Source organism: Pantherophis guttatus, chromosome 3 (assembly GCF_059756535.1).
Source record: "Pantherophis guttatus breed Tessera chromosome 3, ASM5975653v1, whole genome shotgun sequence".
NCBI classification, from domain to species: domain Eukaryota; kingdom Metazoa; phylum Chordata; class Lepidosauria; order Squamata; family Colubridae; genus Pantherophis; species Pantherophis guttatus.
Window position 1 is genome coordinate 202,573,006 of NC_142065.1, and position 21,549 is coordinate 202,594,554.

At 43.8% G+C, this 21,549-nt stretch overlaps 1 long non-coding RNA gene across 3 annotated transcripts in view; it reads left to right on the top strand.

Moving 5' to 3' along the window:
• The window catches only part of LOC117668416 (uncharacterized), a 176,232-nt gene that overhangs the window by 118,896 nt on the left and 35,787 nt on the right, over positions 1-21,549 (top strand). For 2 of the 3 annotated variants that reach the window (XR_004592276.2, XR_015733442.1), the window contains exon 3: positions 4,047-4,150. This is a non-coding gene — a long non-coding RNA (uncharacterized LOC117668416). Of the gene's footprint in view, positions 1-4,046; positions 4,151-20,433; positions 20,679-21,549 lie in introns of all 3 variants that reach the window. The other variant, XR_004592277.2, reaches the window with a different exon arrangement.

Here is a 21,549-nt window from a genome sequence, read left to right on the forward strand (position 1 = left end):
GTCTAATGGGGTGAGCTCCTGTTACTTGTCCCAGCTTCTGCCAACCTAGCAGTTCGAAAGCAGGTAAAAAATGCAAGTAGAAAAATAGGGACCACCTTTGGTGGGGAGGTAACAGCGTTCCGTGCGCCTTCGGCGTTGAGTCATGCCGACCACATGACCAGGGAGACGCTGGTTCTTCGGCTTTGAAATGGAGATGAGCCCTGCCCCCTAGAGTCGGGAACGACTAGCACATATGCATGAGAGGAACCTTTACCTTTCCCGGTTCCAGCCTGTTTTACTCGCATGGAAATTGCATCTCCAGACAGACACACTCATTTGCCTTGGATGCTTGCCCTCAGTTGCCTTACCGAAGAAGGGAAGGAGCAGGTGTGGTGGAGACAAGCGAAGCAATTAAGAAGGGGAACTCTTCCCCCCCCCCCCGCCTTTCTTGGAAAGCCAAGAGAGACACACCCTGGTTCTCACGCTGTCACTACCCTTAGGGGTTGAGACGCCGAGGAGGTATAAATAAATAAATAAGACAGCCGCCTCGTTCCCAGACGCTCCAGTTCTCCCGGAGAAGGCAGTAGGGTTTTCCCTCTTGACCCTTCTTGTTGGCTTGACTTGGCCATGAACAAACGCGTCATGGGTGGAAGGCGGTGATGAGTAGGTGCTTTCCCACCTGTTGGGTTGAGACAGCTTTCTGGAGTTGCTTGATGAGTCTTGGCACAGAACACCTGTGCGTTGGGGATTATGTCTATCTGGGCAGGCGTGTGAGCCATACTTTCTCTTTTTTTCCTCTCTTAGTTTAGTCGTGGTTGCAGATGGGAGGAGTGATAGATCCTCAATGCCTGGGGAAGAAAACAACAACCAAGGTTGGTTTTGCATTGATGGATGGTCACCCTCAAAAGTTACGATGAGGCTCATCCCAAAGGTGCGTTTTTTCAAAAGGCAACTGGACCTTCCTTTGTTTTTCCTTGAAGACGTTTCTCTTCTCGCCCAAGCAGCTTCTTCAGTTCAACAAAATGTCTTCGAGGGAAAACAAAGAAAACCCAGTTGGCTTTTGAAAAAGCACCTTTGGGACAACCGTGACCTGGATGACTGAGAATCTCCATGATGACGATGATGATGATGTTATCCATTTAGTGGTGTCCGACTCTTGGCAATTCTATAGACCAGGTCTCTCCACATCTTCCAATATCTTGACTACTTCTTTGAGTTGTTCTGTGCTCTGGCCGGTGTCAGTTGTTGATGGTGTCCAGCTGTTCTTTGACAGCCTGGTTTCCTTTGACTTCTTAACTCTTCCAAACATAATTGCTTTCTCCAGTGAATTCCCCCACATGTCATAGCCAAACTAAGTGAGATGCAGTTTTGTGATTCTTGCCTTCCAGTGACACATCTGGTGTTATGCTCTCCACAGGGTGGATTTGATTTAAATCGAGTCGATTTAAATCATGATTTAAATCACTAGTAAAAAGGCTTGATTTAAATCAACTCGATTTAAATCATAATTTTTAAAGAGCAACTGTCATCTCTGCTACTCCTTTGACCCACTGTTGACTCACCGATAGTCCCAGTGTTGCAGAATATACAGCCTCATGCTACATAACTAAGCTCCATTTCATGCTGAATGAACTAAATTATTTATGTATCTTAAATAGAAAACTATCTTACGATAGATTTTTACCCCAAATTTTTTTTATTAAAATAAATTCAATAAAAATAAAAAAAAAATCTGATTTGAATAAAAAAAATCCGATTGAAATCAAAAAAATCCGATTTAAATAAAAAAAATCCGTTTTTTTTTTATTTTTTTTTTAAAAATCATTGATTTTTATCCACCCTGGCTCTCCAGCATTTCCCTGTTAGTTCCCTTCGCTGTCCAAGGAATACGCAGGAGCCTTCTCCAGCATCACAGCTCAAATGAGTCCATTTTCTTCCTGTCTTGCAGGCACGCCAGCCCCCTGGTTTTCGAGTTTCCGGGGCTCCGGCAGGCACAAAAACCAGACCCAAAGACCAGGGGCCGGGACACACATGCACACTGGCCAGCTGGTCTTCGAGTTTCCGGGGCTCCAGCACACATGCATGTGTGTGCATGCACATACATTCCGGTTGGGGCACTTGGTGCCGAAAAGGTTTGCCATCACTGCCATATTCGGCTCATGTTTCTCATTGCTGTGCGACCCAGTGCAATCTCACGTTTTATTTCTGGGCTCTTATTCACCGTTTTGAGCAATCTGCGATCCTAGGAAAAGTTATGCGCTGGCCCTTTTAGGGGATAATGGGTTTTGGATCCTGATATTTTGCATGTAAACAGGAGGTCTGCTCCAGGGAGGGGGGGGATTGAAAAATAGGGGCTGGGGAACAGTGCAGCAGTCCAGTTATGAAAGTTTATGGGTTGCCCATTCCTGGATGCTTAAATTAGCTTTCCTACACATTTGCACAGGGTTGGTGTTGGAGTAGCCTCACTTGGTAGAGCAGGCCAGGAAATCAACTTCCCAGGAAGATTAAAAACTGTTTTATTTATTGAAATGGGCTATAATATTCTTTTTAATGCTGGTGTAACTTTGGTCACTAAACGAATGGTTGTAAGTTGAAGACTACCTGAATTCTACTCATCCCTGCCAGGAAATCTGAACAACAGTAGCAACAGAATTGGACGAAAGTACATCAGTTGGGACTGCTCATAAAAGTGTTCTGTTTATGGACTTTTAGCACAAAGATGCTAAAATTGGCAAAATGTTCCTTTCTTTCCTCCAGGGCACAGGCAATGCCTTTTTGCAATCAGAAATCCCCATTTTTTTTTAAAAAAAAATGTTTCTGTTGCAGGAGCAGAACAGGGATTTGGAGGCATCCCTGGATGGGATGGGTCCTGTGTCCCTCATTTAAATCCCTCTCCCCCCAAGAAATTAACCCAGATTTAAACGTTTATAAATTTGGGTTAAACATTTGAGAAAGAGGCCTGAAGTTGCTGTACTTCCTGAATAGTTTTTAAGTGTTTATACATTGAGAATGGCATCATATTTTTGGGGGGGAGGTAAAATGAGAAGGGAAGGAAGGAAAGAAGAGAGCGGAGAAAGGAAGGGTGGGAGGGAGGGAAGGAAGTAAGAAAGGAAAATGAGAAAAAATAGACAAAGGAAGAGAGGGGAAAGAGGAAGGAAGGAAAATGAGAAGGGAAGGGAGGAAAGAAGAGAGTGGAGGAAGGAAGGAAGGAAAATGAGAAAAAATAGACGAAGAGAGGGGAGAGAGGAAGGAAAGAAAATGAGAAGGGAAGTGAGGAAAGGAGAGTGGAGAAAGGGGTGGGAGGGAGGGAAGGAAGTAAGGAAGGAAAATGAGAAAAAATAGACAAAGGAAGAGAGGGGAAAGAGGAAGGAAGGAAAATGAGAATAAATAGACGAGAGGGGAGAAAGGAAGGAAAGAAAATGAGAAGGGAAGTGAGGAAAGAAGAGTGGAGAAAGGAAGGGAGGGAGGGAGGGAGGAAGAAGTAAGGAAGGAAAAAGAAAAAATAGACAAAGGAAGAGGGGGAAAGAGGAAGGAAGGAAAATGAGAATGGAAGTGAGGAAAGGAGAGTGGAGGAAGGAAGGAAGGAAAATGAGAAAAAATAGACAAAGGAAGAGAGGGGAGAAAGGAAGGAAGGAAAATGAGAAGGGAAGTGAGGAAGAAAAGGAAGAAAAATGAGAAGGGGAAGAAGGAAGAGGGGAGAGAAAGGAAATGAGATGGGGAGGGAGGGCAGGAAGAAGGAAGGAAAGAAAATGAGAAGAGGGGAGGAAGGAAGTGAGGGAGGAAGGAAGGAAGGAGGTGATGGGAATGGGAAGAAAAGGAAGAAAGGAAGCGGAGGGAGGGAAAAGAGGAAGGAAGGAAGAGAAAAAAAGATAAAAGAAACCCATCAGAATGTTATGGAAACTAGAGTTGGATTGGCTTGATAATTATTTCCATGATGGCTTTTGAAAATGCCTCTTCATCTTGTATCATTTCAGATGAAAGGATTAAATACAGGGCGCAGCTAACAATTACATCTAATTACGTGTACATCAACAATGTGTTTGCTTAAACTTAAAACTGAATTGCAGGGCAACACTTCGGTCACCCGTTTTGGTTTCCTGCATTCCGGAGTCTGGAAGAAGCGGTTTCGAATGTTCCTGGAATTTAGCAGTAGATCCGGGCTCTGCTTTTGGTGAGTTAGCCTAAATATGGCATCTCTGCGTGAATGGCGAGACTACTACGTATTTTTAAAATATATATATTAGACAACTGGTGCCCCGTTGAGTCATTGTTTTAAAGGTATTTCCTTTACCAGATTCCTCAATGTTTTTAACAATGAAAGGATTTCTAATTTACTGCCTTCATGGCTAAAACTGGGATGCATTCAGATGTACCTGCCTTGAAAGCAACCCATGTCGAAGTGCAATAGTACAATCACCTACCAGCACAGGGAATATTTTATGCCATTTTCTCCTCTGTCATAAAGCCTTTTAGAATCAAATGTTGGAAATGCCATCAGACACCTGGCTCGTATTATCATATGTGGTGGACATGCGTAGAAGCCAAAAAATATTGGGAGAAAAATACATACGTGGTTGGAAAAGATGATGTAACAACATATTGACTTGAAACCTGAAATATTCCTGTTGGGGATTTTACCAGAAACGTATAGCAAAGAAAATGTATATTTGATTATCCATGTAATGACCACAGCTAGAATTGTATTTGCACAAAATTGGAAAAGTGAAGAGATCCCTACAGAGGAGAATGTGATTAGGAAAATACGAGAATGTGCAGAAATGAATAGGTTAACACTGGCAATTAAAGAGAAAGAACAAACCGAATATTATACTATATTTGAGTCATTTTATCGATGGTTAGAGAATAAATATAAAAATCAGAAATAAAAATAGATAAGTAAAATATAGAAAATGCATTAATAGAGTTAAATAAATGTAAGAAGAGGATTGTTATAGTATTTGATATTTAATGTAATGGTATTAAGCTAAGAATAGATTAAATAATGAATATGATTGTCAACTTTAACTGTTATTGCACAAAATATTTGTACCCAGACGACATACTGTTTAATGGAAGACGGATTGTTTGCATTAAAATAAATTTAATTTTTTTTTTAAAAAAAAAAAGAAGAACCACGCTTAGGTCATAAAATGTTTTATAAAATTTAAAATTGCAATTCCAAAGGAGTCGTGGGTCCCGGATTTTGGATGCATTTTGTAAGTTAGTCTGTTTGAAATACTTTGATTCAAAAATGGTGACTCTATGGTGCACCATTTTGCCCAGTTAAAGGTTACAGACCGAAGAGTTTTAGTAGTTAATAGATTTTTCTCCGGGTGAAAGAGGCTTCTGCTTTTCCTCTTTATTCCCAGGATAGCTGTTTCAAGTATCTGAATGATTGTTATTGGAAGATGGGGTAGAATTGATCAGAATTGTTCCATAAAACAGAAAAGGAACAGTGGGTTTAAATCACAAGGGAAGAGTGCAGTGGTGAAATCCAATTTTTTCCCCCTACCGGTTCTGTGGGCGTGGCTTGGTGGGCGTGGCAGGGGAAGGATATTGCAAAATCTCCATTCCCACCCCACTCCTGGGGAAGGATACTGCAAAATCCCCATTCCCTCCCCACTCCTGGGGGAAGGATATTGCAAAATCCCCATTCCCATCCCACTCTGGGGCCAGCCAGAGATGGTATTTGCCGGTTCTCCGAACTACTCAAAATTTCCGCTACCGGTTCTCCAGAACATGCTGGATTTCACTCCTGGAAGAGTGTTTGCCTTAACCATAGGAGCATACAATTTAACAAACTGTCCCAGGAAATAGTGGATTTTCTTTTACTGGAGTTGTTAAAGCAGGCTGACAGACATTTGGGTTGTTATAGTAATGGATTTTGGTGCAAGGATGGGGGTCAGGTTGGATTATCTTTAAGGTTACTTTCAGCTCTTGCATCTGATTCACAACTAAGCATTTGCTTGGTATGTGAAAAAAATTTCTTATCTTTCCCGAAAGCAATGGGGAATTTTTATTTGCTCGGAATGCTAAGAATTTTCTGTTGAAGGAACTCAACCCCTTCACGGAAGTACAATTCTGCAGATCCTTCAGGGCAGGGAGGGGGGGGGAAATTGCAGTTAACTTTCAGTTTAACACACATCACTTCAATGGAAATCAGATACAGTGGGCTACATTATTTTCCTTGAGGGTTTGTTCTCATTTAATGTCTGTTACATCAAGGCTTTGTTCATTAAATGTAGATTTAACTGCAAATATTGCTATTTACATCAATTACGCAAAACAAGCCGATTGGCTCAAATTATATCAATTCAAATGTAATGGACATTGGGATGAAAAAGCACCCATTTCTCACAAACAGCCCATTAAATTTAGATTTTACTGTACTGTTAAACCACTTAATTCACTTTTAAACGGGTTCATCATTTCCATCCTGAGTAATAGTCACCTTTTAGAATAGCAGAATTATCAGAAGAGTGGTTGAAGCTCTCTAGGGACAATAGAGGTCCATAATTTACCTGCGAAGTTGTTGGGAGTGTGCTAATATACACATCCGTTGTCTCTGTTACAGCTGCCTGGGGAGATGATAGTTGTAGGGCATCACATCTGCAAGGCAGCTGGTTAGGAAATAAATGAACATTCTTGGTTGGGTTAAAGAAATTGCATCAAGGAATTTGGAAGTCCCTATAGAAGTTTGGTCAATTGGTTGGTTGGTTGGTTGTTGGTTGGTTGGTTGATTGGTTGATTGGTTGGAAGGAAGAAAGGATGGATGGATGGATGGATGGATGGATGGATGGATGGATAGATAGATAGATAGATAGATAGATAGATAGATAGATAGATAGATAGATGATAGATAAGACAGACAAAGTTATGAAGGGTGAATGGATGTGTTAGGTAGATGTGGAGAGAGAGAGAGACAGACAGACATAAAATTTGTAGGTCGCCATCTTACCTCAAGATAATTGGATGGATGGGTGGATGGGTGGGTGGGTGGGTGGATGGATGGATGGATGGATGGATGGATGGATGGATGGATGGATGGATAGATAGATAAGACAGACAAAGTTATGAAGGGTGAATGGATGTGTTAGGTAGATGGTGGAGAGAGAGAGAGACAGACAGACATAAAATTTGTAGGTCGCCATCTTACCTCAAGATAATTGGATGGATGGATGGGTGGATGGATGGATGGATGGATGGATGGATGGATGGATAGATAGATAGATAAGACAGACAAAGTTATGAAGGGTGAATGGATGTGTTAGGTAGATGGTAGAGAGAGAGACAGACAGACAGACAGACAGACATAAAATTTGTAGGTTGCCCATCTTACCTCAAAATAATTGGAGATAGATAGATAGATAGATAGATAGATAGATAGATAGATAGATAGATAGATAGATAGATAGATAGGATCAGTGTTGCTCAACCTTGAAAACATAAAATGTGTGGACTTCAACTCCCAGAATTCCCCAACCAGCTGAAGGCCACATATCTTAGAGTTGTCAAGGTTGAGAAACACAGGATTTGATGCATAGAGTAGATAGGATTAATACGATATATACAATAGATTAGATTTGATGGGTTTATTAGATACATCGATGCAATACACATGGTTAGTGTGGATTGGCTTTCAGGTAATCCTTGTTTTACGTCCATTCATTCAGCAATCATTCAAAGTTATGGCAGTGCTGGGGGAAAAAAATCAATTTATGACCGGATCTTGGAAGTTCTGGCTATTGGAGCATCGGCCCTCAGATGCTTAGCTTGCCATTATAACATCACAGCAAGCTGAGGTCATGTAATCACCATTGGTGATCTTCCTTGCACAAGCAAAGTCAATGGGGAAGTTGGCAGGGAAGGTCACAAGTTGATGTGGTGAGTCAATCCTCCTGCTTTTTCTTCCACTTGCTGGACTTTCCCTCACCCCCCCCCCTGCCTGCACATGGCCTCTGTTAGCCCTCCCACAACCTCTTCCAGCCTCCCCTCCCCACCAATAAGAACCCACCCCATTCCTTACCTGGGATTCCTGCTTAATGACCCATGGAGTCCCAACAACCAGGACTGCTGGAATTACCATTGTAAGCAATGCAATTTCATTTTATGACCTTTATTTTCTAACAACCCTGGGCTCGGTTGCCATAATAACTGAAGGACTACCTATATATAGGTAGTTTGGTGTGGTGGTTATGGGTGCTAGAGTACTGCTCTAAAGTACTAAGAGCCGAGGTGGCTCAGTGGTTAGAGTGCAGTACTGCAGCTTCTTCAGCTGACTGCTAGTTCAGCAGATCAGCGGATCAAACCTCACCGGCTCAAGGTTGACTCAGCCTTCCATCCTTCCGAGGTGGGTAAAATGAGGACCCAGATTGTTAGGGGGCAATATGCTATTTAGTATACTGTCTTTGGTGTAAGCCGCCCAGAGTCCTCGGAGAGTGGGCGGCATAGAAATATGACTAATAAAAATAAATAATAAATAAATAGCGTAGAAACTGGGAAAATTATAAATTCTAGTCCTGCCATGGGTATGAAAGCTGTCTAGGTTATTTGGGCCAGTCCCTCTTTCTCTCCCCCCCCCAGTCCACCTCAAAGGGTTGTTCTGGGGAGGAGCATTGCGCTCTGCTTTGAGTTGTCCAAATAAAGACAGGATATATTGAATTTTTGATTTGGTTTGTTTATTTGTATCTCCCCCTTTATTATGTTTACTAATAACTGAAGGTGGCGAACATACCCAACACATCTTCCTCCTCTCTTTTTCCCCACAACAACAATCCTATGAGGTGGGTTGGGCTCAGAGAGAGAGAGACTGGCCCAAAATCACCCAACCAGTTTTCATGTTTAAGGCTGGACTAGAATTCACTGTCTCCTGATGATTGGCCCAAAGTCACCCAGCTGGCTTTCATGCCTAAAGTGAGACTAGAATTCACCGTCTCCCACTTTCTAGTCTGGTGCCTTAATCACTAGACAAGGGGTCTGCAACCTTAAACACTCAAAAGAGCCATTTGGATCCGTTTCCCACAGAAAAGAAAACACCGGGAGCCACAAAACCCTTCCCGTGCCTGACTATTTCTTAAGCGGCCACAAAACTAGCATATGTAGTTGAATTAAATGTTCTGTTTTCTTCTGAAACTTTTCTTTTCTTGGATTTATCCATGATTGGCCTACCGGGGGTTGAAAAGCTCAATAAATCACGTGCCGGCGGGTGTTGCACATTGGCAGTTGTGACGCATATTTTGAGTAACAGGGAGCCGCAGGAGAGGATGAAAGAGCCACATGTGGCTCCAGACCTGCAGGTTGCTGACCCCTGCACTAGACCAACCTAATAATCATACTAAGAAACCTGGAGACTAGCAGGAACCTCTGTAACAATATTGGGAAATTAGTCCCTTGCCTAAAGATTTAACCCCTAGTCCAGTGATGGTGAAATTTTTAGACCCCGAGTGCCCAAACTGGACGTGTGCGCATGCCCAAACTGAAAGATGCGCACACACGCATGAATGTGTGTGTGCGCGAACATGTGCATGCACGAACATACGGAAGCATGTGCATTCACATATGTGGACATGTGTGCATGCGCAGCAGAGACCTGAAGACCAGCTGGCCAGCAGGAGGTGGGGCATCCCAACACCGGCAGCGCGGCAAGAGATAAGATCTTTTTCTTTCGTGAGCTTCTGTTTCGTTGTTTGCAGGAAACAGAAGCTCATGAAAGAAACGCCACGGAGATCTGACCTGGGGCGACGGCGCGCGTGCCAGAAGAGAGGGCTCTGCATGCTACCTCTGGCACACGTGCCATAAGTTCGCCATCACGGCCCTAGTCCACTTCTTCATTTGCCTCGAAAGCAGCATGACTCAGTTGTCTCCATTACTAGGTAAGCTTGTTGAATTCAGGGAGACTTTACTCCCAGATCAACTTTCAAAGGTTGCCGCTATCAAAGCCACCAACTGTAGCCAGATCCCGAGAGCCAAGATCGGTGTGCGGATGGCGAGCGATTGCTGGTGAGGAAGCCCTTTCCTTTTCCCATTCGGTCTCTTCGGCATCGGCCCAGGGCCTTTTCAAGTCCCGTCGGACTTCACTTCTGCAAGGGCGAGGCCTCAATTCGATCGACCGGTGGTCGCAACCAGCACCGTGTGTTGTAAAGCTCTTTGCCACATTTAGGGCTGTTTGTATTATTCTTGGCAAGGCTGCGTCACTATCGGCTGCTTTGCTCTTTTTATATCCTCCGCGTCCTTCAGTGTTGGCCCCTTTTGTTTGATAACATTTCAGCTTATCGCTGCTTTGTACTGTCCCTTATCAAACAGTTAAGAAAATAAAAATAAAAATGCCATTCCTCTGTTTTTGACCCGGTGTTAACACCTATCGAAGGGACATGGTGGCTCAGTGGCTAAGACGCTGTGCTTGTCGATCGGAAGGTCGGCAGTTCAGTCGTTTGAATCCCTAGTGCCGCGTAACGGGGTGAGCTACCGTTACTTGTCCCAGCTTCTGCTTAACCTAGCAGTTCGAAAGCAAGTAAGAAATGGAAGTAGAAAAATAGGGACCACCTTTGGTGGGAAGGGAAAAGTGTTCCGTGCGCCTTTGGCGTTGAGTCATGCCGGCCACATGACCACACAGATGTCTTCGGACAGCGCTGGCTCTTCAGCTTTGAAACGGAGATGAGCACCGCCCCCTAGAGTCAGGAACGACTAGCACATATGTGCGAAGGGAACCTTTACCTTATAACACCGATCGGCTTCTCTCGTCTTGCTAAAAATGTCCCATGTTCCTGCCTCCTGATGGGGCTCCCAATCTCCCTTTTGCAAGATTGCAATGCAGATGTTTTAAAGGAGATCATCCGATTCTGCAGGAATAATTTTTCTCACTTCCACAAATAAGTAAATAAACATGTCGTGCTTCCAAGAGGATTGACACATCTATTTTACGGAAGAGTTCCCAATTCTTCAAATTCCTTTCCCCTCCTGGGACGTCACTACCCTTCTTGCGACAGATGTTATTACCAAATTCTCTTGTAACAACTAGCATAATCGTACATGCAGAATTCTAAATTCCCAGTGGCTCCTTTCTCCAAACAGCAAGGAAATGTTATTTTTTTTTTAATTAAAAAAAGAAGTGATTACAAATATCCTCAACATACGACCGTTTGGAGTCTGCCCACTAAGGCCGTATATTGTGACAATTATAAATCTGGTCGGTCATGTGACTGTCCCCGAGGTTATTCCCACTTTTGTGGCGGTCATTAAACGCCACAGTCGTTAACCAAACCATTATTCGTAGCGGTGCCATTCTGCTGAAAACGGGAAGTCATGTGTCAGCAGTCATGTGACTGCAGGATACAGCTAATTGCTGCAAATATGGCTGGGTTTGTTAAGTGCAGTTTGTTAACTGTCTGGTTTGGTTCTGCAACCCAACAAGACAGACACAGACTTCAGAGGATAATTAGAACTGCAGAAAAAACAGTTACTACCAACCTGCCTTCCATTGAGGACCTGTATACTGCACGAGTCAAAAAGAGGGCTGTGAAAATATTTACAGACCCCTCACATCCTGGACATAAACTGTTTCAACTCCTACCCTCAAAACGATGCTATAGAGCACTGCACACCAGAACAACTAGGCACAAGAATGCCATTTTTTTCCCGAATGCCATCACTCTGCTAAACAAATAATTCCCTCAACACTGTCAAACTATTTACTAAGTCTGCACTACTATTAATCTTCTCATTGTTCCCACCACCCATCTCCTTCCACTTATGGCTGTATGACTGTAATTTTGTTGCTTGTGTCATTTGTACCCTATGACTATCATTAAGTGTTGTACCTTATGAGTCTTGATGAACGTATCTTTTCTTTTATGTACACTGAGAGCATATGCACCAAGACAAATTCCTTGTGTGTCCAATCACACTTGGCCAATAAAGAATTCAATTCTATTCTATAAGTTCGGGGTGGGGTGGGGAGGGAAGGACTGCTGGGACTGGGTTGTAACGCCCTTTATCCAAGTAGTTTGTAATTTGAACAGTCACTAGTGAACAGTTATAAGTCGAAGACTATGACCACAATTGAGCTCAAAATTTTTGTTGCTAAGTGGAACATTTGTTAAATGAGTTTTGCTCCATTTTATGACCTTTTGTGCCACAGTGGTTAAGTGAATCACTGCAAGTTGACAAGTTAGCAACATGCTTGTTAAATGAATCTGGACTTTGTTTGTCAGGTCACAAAAAGGGATCACCTGATCCCAGGACACTGCAGCCGTGATAAATAACGAATCAGTTGCCAAGTATCTGAATTCTGATCACCTGACTATGGGGATACTGCAATAGCAATAGCACTTAGACTTACATTCCACTTCACAGTGCTTTTACAGCTCTCCCTAAATGGTTTACAGAGTCAACCTATTGCCCCCAACAATCTGGGTCCTCATTTTACCGACCTTGGAAGATTGGAAGGCTGAGTCAACCTTGAGCCAGTCAAAATCGAACTCGTGGCAGTGAGCAGTGAGTTAGCCCTGTAGTACTGCATTCTAACCACTGTGCCACCATGGCCCTGCAACTGTCGTAAGTGTGAAAAATGGTCATAAGTCACTTTTTTTCAATGCTGTTGTAACTTTGAAACGGTCACTAAATGAACTGCTGTAAGTTGAGGACTACTTGTACCTATATCTTATGGAAGCTACTAGTTTAGAGGGAGAGGAATCTTATGAGGATTGAACATTTTCTAAAATGAAGAAGAAGGTAAATGGGACAATTGAAAGCACCTGAATTTTCTCCATCAGGCACGAGTAATATTATAGATCAGTGATGGCTAACCTTTTCCGGACCGAGTGCCCAATGCGCGTGTGCGAACCCCCAAAATGCAATGGGGGCCCTATAAATGTGCCCCTACCCCTGCATGCGTCCTGTCCCCTGTGCATGCACATATGCCCCCCACATGCGGCCCACCCCCGCATGTGGTCCATGCATGCGTGTGCTCCCCCTCCCCGCATGCCCCTACCCCAGTGGTGAAATGTAAAATTTGTTGCTACCGGTTCTGTGGGTGTGGCTTGGCGTGTGTGTGTATGTAATGTGACTGGGTGGGCGTGGCCAACTTTTTTTCTTTTTTTACTTTTAAAACCATTTTTTCTACAACCTCTTCAGCCGAAGAGGTTGTAAAAATATGCTTTTAAAATGTTTTTAAAAGAAAAAAAAAGCCTCTGCCGATCAGGCAACTCAGCTGGGATCGTCAGAGGATCTCAGCTGAGTTGCCTGATCGGCAGAGGCTTTTTTTTTTCTTTTAAAAACATTTTTTCTACAACCTCTTCGGTCGAAGAGGTTGTAGAAAAAGCCTCTGCCGATCCCAGCTGAGCCACGCGATCATCAGAGGCTTCTTTTTTTTACTTTTAAAAGCATTTTTTCGGCCGAAGAGGTTGTAGAAAAAATGCTTTTAAAAATAAATTAAAAAAAAAGCCTCTGATGATTGCGCAGTTCAGCTGGGCATGGGGGCGGGGCAGGGATTTTTGCTACCGGTTCTCCGAACCACTTGCCACCATCGCTATCGAATCGAGCAATCTGGTCCGAACCGGGAGCATTTCATCCCTGCTCTACCCCCTGCACAGGCGTGGCAGAGACCCAAAGACCAACTGGCCAGTGGAAGGTGCGTGCACATGCGTAGCGGACTTGAGCTGGGGCGACGGCTTGCATGCCCACAGAGAGATGTTGCGTGCCACCTCTGGCACGTGTGCCATTGGTTCGCCATCACTGTTATAGATGGAACCTGGCTCAAAAATGAAACAGATCCCGCGCTCAAGCCAAGGCTTCAAAAATCCGTAGGGTTGGGCAGAGATCTCATGTCGTATCTCTGGGGACAAATGCTACATTGAAAGATTGTCCATGGCACTGAACGTCTAAGCAACGGGAGGTTCCCCTTGACAAAGACAAGAGTGTATAATTTATAGATGACTGTCCATGGAAGTATTTGTTAGGCTAAGGTTTTCTTTGCCTTTTCACATGGAAAAAAAAGCTTTCCTGGTTTATGCCGAGATTAAAGTTGCCAGCTGGAGTCTTAGGAGTTATATTACCAGCACATCTGGATAGCATCAGATTGATGATGATGATGTTGATGATGATGATGTTGAAACATGTCACAGTGATACCCAATGTCATCGGGGCACTTGGTGCCATGTCCAAGAATTTCACAAAACACTTCAAGAAATTGCATCTTCCTGCAATAACACCAACACCAACACCAAAAAACTGCGCTACTCGAAACATCATATATTTTAAGAAGGTACTTGGTTGATACCTAGGATGCTGGCAGCAACCCGTATCAACCATTAGCACCAGTCAGTGGTATTTGTGACACATTTTTAAATGTCCAATTGACTGAGTTTCATTTTTAATGAATAAAAGAGAATAATAATAATAATTTCATTGTCATTGTATGTGTATACACAGTATACCCATACAACGAAATTCACTTAACACCCAAAGACCAGGTCCAACACACATAACAATCCCCAAACACACTCCCACCCACCACAAATTCCCCACCCCTAAACTACCCAAACATCCACACAACAGACCAAGTAATGCTGTCCAACAGCTCACTGATGGTGACCCTTTAGTTCATTGTTGAGTGCAATTATAGCTCTGGGATTAAAACTATTCAGAAAATGTGTGGTCCGAGTTTTAATTGTTCTGTATCTTCTGCCAGAAGGCAGCAGTCCAAAAAGATTGTAAGCAGGATGGGAAGAGTCTCTGAGAATGTTATGCAACTAAATAAAAAATAGAGTAGTGATACTACCATCATCCTTAGTTGAAGAGTTTCTAGATAAGCACTATGGTGTCAGGGTGAAGGTTCTAGAACTGAAACCAGGAAATTGTGAGTTCCGGTCTTCCCTTAGGGATGAAAGCCAGCTGGATGACTTTGGGCTGGTGCCTCTCTCTCGGTTCAGACTGCCTCACTGTGTGGTTGTGATGGGGAAAATAAGCGGTGGGAGCATCCCAGACTTCACTGTGAGTTGTACAGAGTAAAGGAAGGTTATTGGGGGTGGAATGTAGTTGCAGGAGGGAGGGGCTGTGTCACCGAGGACAAAGAGACAGCCTAACTTTGAGTGTCTGGTGTGTAGGAAGAGGGCAAGGACGGCCCTTCCCTAGCAATTTACAGAGCATAGCTACAGTTATTGCAGCTAATTGCTTTAGTTTGGCACGATTCTGTCTGTAGGCGAACGACAATAAACAGACTACTCAGATGGAACTCCACGTGTCGTTCTCCCTTCTTTGCAATCTGACAGTTATTTAATAACTTGTTAAGACCCCCCCCCCCACGACACGTAGCACCCTTTCCCCCCTGAGATCTTGTCCCTGTCTTTGAAAGCCGTTGCCGGATTTCATTTATTTATTCATGAAATGGATATGTCCGCAAATCGCCTGGAAAGTGACTCAGGGCAGCATTTCACCCCATCCAATAAAACGATAAATATTAAAAAGAGTCGATCCTTAAAGCTGCTATAAATAGCGATTTAAAAAAAAAAACCACACGCACACATTCAAAAACTATGAAAGCAGATCCGAACGAGGGAAGAACCGTAATGGATGGATGAAGGACGTACGTGTAATAATGGGGCCACCTCCCGAGTCTACATTTACAGTCTCCTTTCAGAATCCTGTTCAACCAGAGTTGGCTTTGCTTGAAGCGCGTCCTTGAATCGGCTGCCTCACCTGAGCAATTAGCCTTGGGAATATTTCAAAGCAAGTGACGTCTCTCGACCTTCTGCTACCCCGCCTGGCATCTTCACCCGAAATGACTTTTATCAACATGAGGCAGTTATGGACTTAGATGGTTTTATGGGAAGAGTTGCTCGTTTACTTATTAAAAGCATAATGAGTCTCGATCTGGGCTGGCCCACGCACAAAAACAAGGTCATAATTTGGAAGTTTAGGCTGGTCTTTTGCAACCATTCTTTGGCTTTATAAAAGTATTTTTACCCCATTAGGGCTGATGAGTTAGCGGTGGCTCAGTGGCTAAGATGCTAATTGTGACAATTAGTACGGCTATTATTGTCCGGCCTACCTGAGATCAATCAGAAATGAGAAATCAAATGTAAATAAGCATATGCCATGGACACAGTGGCTCAGTGGCTAAGACGGTGAGCTTGTCGATCGGAAGGTCGGCAGTTCAGTGGTTCGAATCCCTAGTGCCGCGTAACGGGGTGAGCTCCCGTTACTTGTCCCAGCTTCTGCCAACCTAGCAGTTCGAAAGCACGTAAAAAATGCAAGTAGAAAAATAGGGACCACCTTTGGTGGGAAGGTAACAGCGTTCTGTGTGCCTTTGGCGTTTGGTCATGCCAGCCACATGACCATGGAGATGTCTTCGGACACGCTGGTTCTTCGGCTTTGAAACGGAGGTGAGCACCGCCCCCTAGAGTCAGGAACTACTAGCACATATGTGCAAGGGGAACCTTTACCTTTACCTGCCTTGCCAATGCTGTGGAATTGGAATTAAGAAAGAGGCAGGGACTTGTGACTTGTGGCTTCACACCCAAGGAGGATATGTGTACAGGTAATCCTCGACATACAACCACAATTGAGCCCAGAATTTCTGCTGTTCAGTGAGTTTTGCCCCATTTTTACGACCTTTCTTGCCACGGCTGTTAAGTGAATCTGCAGTTGATAAGTTAGTAACCCGGTTGTTAAGTGAATCTGGCTTCCCCATTGACTTTTGCTTGTCAGAAAGGTTGCAAAAGGGGATCACATGACCTTGGGACACAGCAACGGTCATAAGTATGAAGCAGTTTCCAAGCATCTAAATTTTGATCAAAAGATCATGGGGATACTGCAAACCAACTATGAAAAGTTAGTTTCCTGCCTAAGCAGGGGATTGGACTAGAAGACCTCCAAGGTCCCTTCCAACTCTTGTTATTCTATTCTTAAAAAATGGTCATAAGTCACTGTTTTCAGTGCTGCTGTAACTTTGAATGGTCACTAAATGAACTGTTGTATGTCAAGCAAGACGGTTGTTAAGTGAACTATGTCCCATTTTATGACCTTTCTTGACACAGTTGTTAAGTGAATTGCTGCAGCTGTTAAATTCATAACACGTCGCTAAGTGAATCTGGCTTTCTTCATTGACTTTGCTGGTCAGAAGGTCTCAAAAGAAAATCCAAGGACCCTGGGACCCTGCAATCGTCATAAATATGAGTCATTTCCAAGCCTCTGAATTTTGATCACATAACCTTGCGGATGCCGCAACAGTCATAAGTGTGAAAAACGACGAAAAAATGCTTTTAAAAGTTTTTTAAAAAGCCTCTGATGATCGCGCGGCTCAGCTGGGATCCTCAGAGGCTTTTCAAAGCATTTTTTTCTGCAACCTCTTGGCCGAAGAGGTGGTAAAACAAATGCTTTGAAAAGTCTCTGATGATCCCAGCTGAGTTGCCTGATGGCAGAGAGGCTTTTCAAAGCATTTTTAAAAAAGCCTCTCTGACGATCCCAGCTGAGTTGTCTGATCACCAGAGGCTTTTCAAAGCATTAGAAAAAATGCTTTGAAAAGTAAAAAAAAAAAAAAAAAGTTGGCTACGCCCACCCAGTCACATTACCACCACCACCACCAAGCCACGCCCACAGAACCGGTAACACATTTTACATTTCACCCCTGCCTAAAACCAACAAAAACAAACACTTTTGTTTTAAAGAAACAAAACAATATCCTGGGGATGTTGATATAAATATTTCTAAATTGAGGTTTTTATTTATTTTTTCCTCTTTCATTAGAGAATGAGTCTTGGTTTTCTTTCTTTCTTTCTTTCTTTCTTTCTTTCTTTCTTTCTTTCTTTCTTTCTTTCTTTCTTTCTTTCTTTCTTTCTTTCTTTCCTTCCTTCCTTCCTTCCTTCCTTCCTTCCTTCCTTCCTTCCTTTCTTTCTCTCTCACTCTCACTCTCACTCTCACTCTCACTCTCACTCACTTTCTTTCTTTCCTGTTCTTTCTTTCCCCTTCCTCTTCCTTCCTCCCTCCCTCCCTCCCTCCCTTCTTTCTTTCTTTCTTCTCCGTCTGATTTCTGTCACCCCAGACAGAGTTTGATAGGCATTAAGTTTAATGACTGTAAATTGTAACCTTTTGATCCATTTTATCCTCCTGCTGATGATATTGTAAATTTCCATTCGTGCTTCTTAGCTAAATGAAGATCCTGTATTTGGGATCAGTGGGGAAATGTTTACAAAAGGAACCTTTTGGTGTTTAGGAGCTGTTATTGGCACATTCGATTTACATGAAGCGAATGCAATATTAGGAAATGTGTTTGACGTAAGTGTAACTGCATTTCTCCATAGTTTGGGACTGCAGCTTATAAATAAACTTGAGGGTTTAGGGATTGTAGAGAAGGCAATCCAGAAGACATGGATCTTATAATTATCTCAGGCTGCTTTCGTTTATTTTAAATGAGAGCTGGGCAACTTCATTGTGGCCAGGCCCCCTGTCTTGCTTCCAGAAAAACCTAGATGTCACTGAGATATTAGAGAAAAGATGCTGCTTGGAGAAGAGGACTTGAGTGGCTTTAAAAGATGCAAAGCATCATGTACCTATTTACCTGTTCATGCCCTTCAGGATAGTCAAGTAAAATTTTGGATGAAAAATTAAGCTCTGTCAGGAAGGGTGGAGGGCTAACAATTATGGCTCTAGAAGCGGTCATATTTTTATGTCTGTCTCCTCTCTTTAGTCCTTGATTTATGATAGGTTGCTTAGTGATAGGTCAAAGTTACAACGGACTCCCCAAAAGCTACTTATGACCCAGATTGGAAATTCCAAAGGGTGTATGACAACTCGCCACAGCCAATTTGCTGTGACCAACTCGCCACAGGGTAACTCGCCACAGCCAGGTTGCCACAGGACAACTCACTGTGGACCAAGAGTTACACTAATATCGAAGAAAAGGTGGAATAGAATGATTAAAGAATGGATGCAACCGGGCAAAAGGAAATGCGAATGACAAAAATTAAAATATTTTTATTTTATTTCAAATAATTAAATTGAATTGTTCAATTGCCTCGCAGCGAGTTGGCCGCAATGATTTGTCCTATTCCAGTTATGAAGTCTGTCCCACCCACATGATCACAATTTGGGCACTTGGCAACCGGCTCACATTTACGGCCATTTCCCATGGCCCATGTGACCACGATTCACAACATTTCACACCAGAAACTGATGTTCTACTTCCAGCAAAAGCCACCCTATGGCGAATCATGGGTTCGTTTATTGATTCTTGGAGTTCACTTAACAACCGCTGCAAAATTCAGTCTGGTCTCATGGTAATCTGCTTTGTGACAATCACAGCTTTACAATCAAAATTGTCGTAAATCGAGGACTACCTAACATTGCAGGCTTTCTATATACCATTGAATATGTAACATTTTTTAAAGAAGTGGCAAGCCCCTTTGGGCTACTGAAAAAGACAAGGCAGGTCATAATAAACAGTGGAGAAATCCGATTCTATCATGCAATGATTTAAGAAACAGTCTGGGAATCTTCTGACCTGTTTCTCCAAAGTTGTGTGAATGTTTCTATGACAGTCAAGGCACTTTCCCAGCATTCACACCACTTAAAATTACTCTGTGCTATCAATCTTTAGCGGAAGAATGGCTTCGATTAGATCTCAGAGCCTCCATTTTGCTTCTAGACCAGGGGTATCAAACTCAATTTCATTGAGGGCCACATCAGGGTTGTGTTTTACCTTGGGGGACCGGGTATGTGGGTGTGGCCAGCTTGATGTCACTCATCAAGGGTTCATTTTTGGCTGCGATGGCCTCCTGCAGCCCTCTGCCAGTGAAAATAAAGCTCAGGGAGGCCACATGTGGCTCGCCCGGCCTCCGTTTTCACTGGCAGAGGGCTGCAGGAGGCTGTCCTGGCTGAAAATGGAGCCCAGGCGGGTTGCGTGTGGCCTCCCCGAGCTCCATTTTTGTTGGCAGAGGGCTGCAGGAGGCTGTCGCGGCTGAAAACGGAGCCTGGGCAGGCAGTGTGCGGCCTTCCCGAGGTCCGTTTTCACTGACAGAGGCACCGCGGGCCTGTCCTTTACTGTTTCCACGGCGGGCCAGATCTAAGCACCCCACGGGCGGGATCTGGCCCCCGGGCCTTGAGTTTGACACCCCTGTTCTACACATTCTCCCAAATGAACTTGGTCACCCGCTATGTAGCAGTAAACTATTGTAAGATTCTTCGGAAGACGTTCATGTCCTTCAGGTTTTGCCTGCTCAGATGTGCTTTGCAAACCAAGGAAAATGGAAGTGAATCTTGGCTGGAAAAACGGAGATACGGAAGTGATTGAGACACACCTTCCTTCTCCTCCTCCAGGCTAACTAAGCAGGGTGTGCAAACCCCATGCTTGTTATGACTCTTTGATCCCACAGAGTTGAACCATGGAGTACAGCAAACTCTAATTTCCCAGGCCCCCCCCCCCCACGCCGGATTCCTTTCTGATGACTGCTTGTCATGTAGTTACAGGTGCACCGATTCACAGGAAAATTATAAGCACCGTCATGCTCTTCCAGGATTTTCCCGCTGGCTGGCGCCCTGTAGCTCGGGAATGCTTAATTAAAGCCACGGCCCGTACCTTTTATTGTTGGCAAGAAACACCGCCGCCGTCTTGGAGAATCGGCATTCCAGAACTTCCAAGATTGATTGCTGGGAAAAGTCTTTGGTTGAGGCTGGCCCGCCTTTTCGGCGCTTTGGTTTTTATATAGGTAATCTGGCCTCCAGCGTGTTTGTGTTTTGGCAAAGGTGGTTTCAGGGAAGCCTATGACAGTTTGGGGCAGGGTTGGTCCTGAGGTTTTGGGCAATTAATGACCAGCAATCTTATTATTAGGAAATCAAACATTGGCTTAGGTCTCACCAATCTTGAAGTTATAAGAATGGAAGGATTTAGGATAGTAGCAGCTGCATTTTTTTTTTCATGATCCAATTTCCAGCCTTAGAAATACAGATATTGAGGAAAATAATAGAATGGAATGGAATCTGGAAGGGACTTTGGAAGTCTTCTAATCCAACCCCCTATTTAGGCAGGAAACCCTATACCAGTGATGACTAACCTTTTTCGGACCGAGTGCCCAAAACATGCCCAAACCTCCAAAATGCAATGCGTGCATGGCCCTGCACATGCGCCCCACCCCCATGCGGCTCCCTGCATGCGCCCCACCCCTACACATGGGCGGCAGAGACCCGCAGACCAGCTGCTCGGCTGGAGGCACATGCACAGCAGACCTGAACTGGGGCAACGGCTCGCCGGGCATCAAAGGGCGTTGCATGCCACCTCTGGCACGCGTGCCAGAGGTTTGCCATTACGGCCCTATACCATTTCAGACAAGACAGGATGGAAGGCTGAGTCAACCTTGAGCCAGTGAAAATCAAACTGTCGAACTGCTGGCAGCTGGCAGTCAGCAGTAGTAGCCAGCAGTACTGCATTCTAACCACTGCGCCACCACGGCTCTATATGTTACAACAGTGCGGAGAATCCCATAGGATGCTATCTACCTAATCCCCTTTAATTGTAGCTCTTTAGCTGTGGGCAAAGGTAAACTGAAAATCAGCCTTTCCCACCTGGGTAGCTTTCAGATA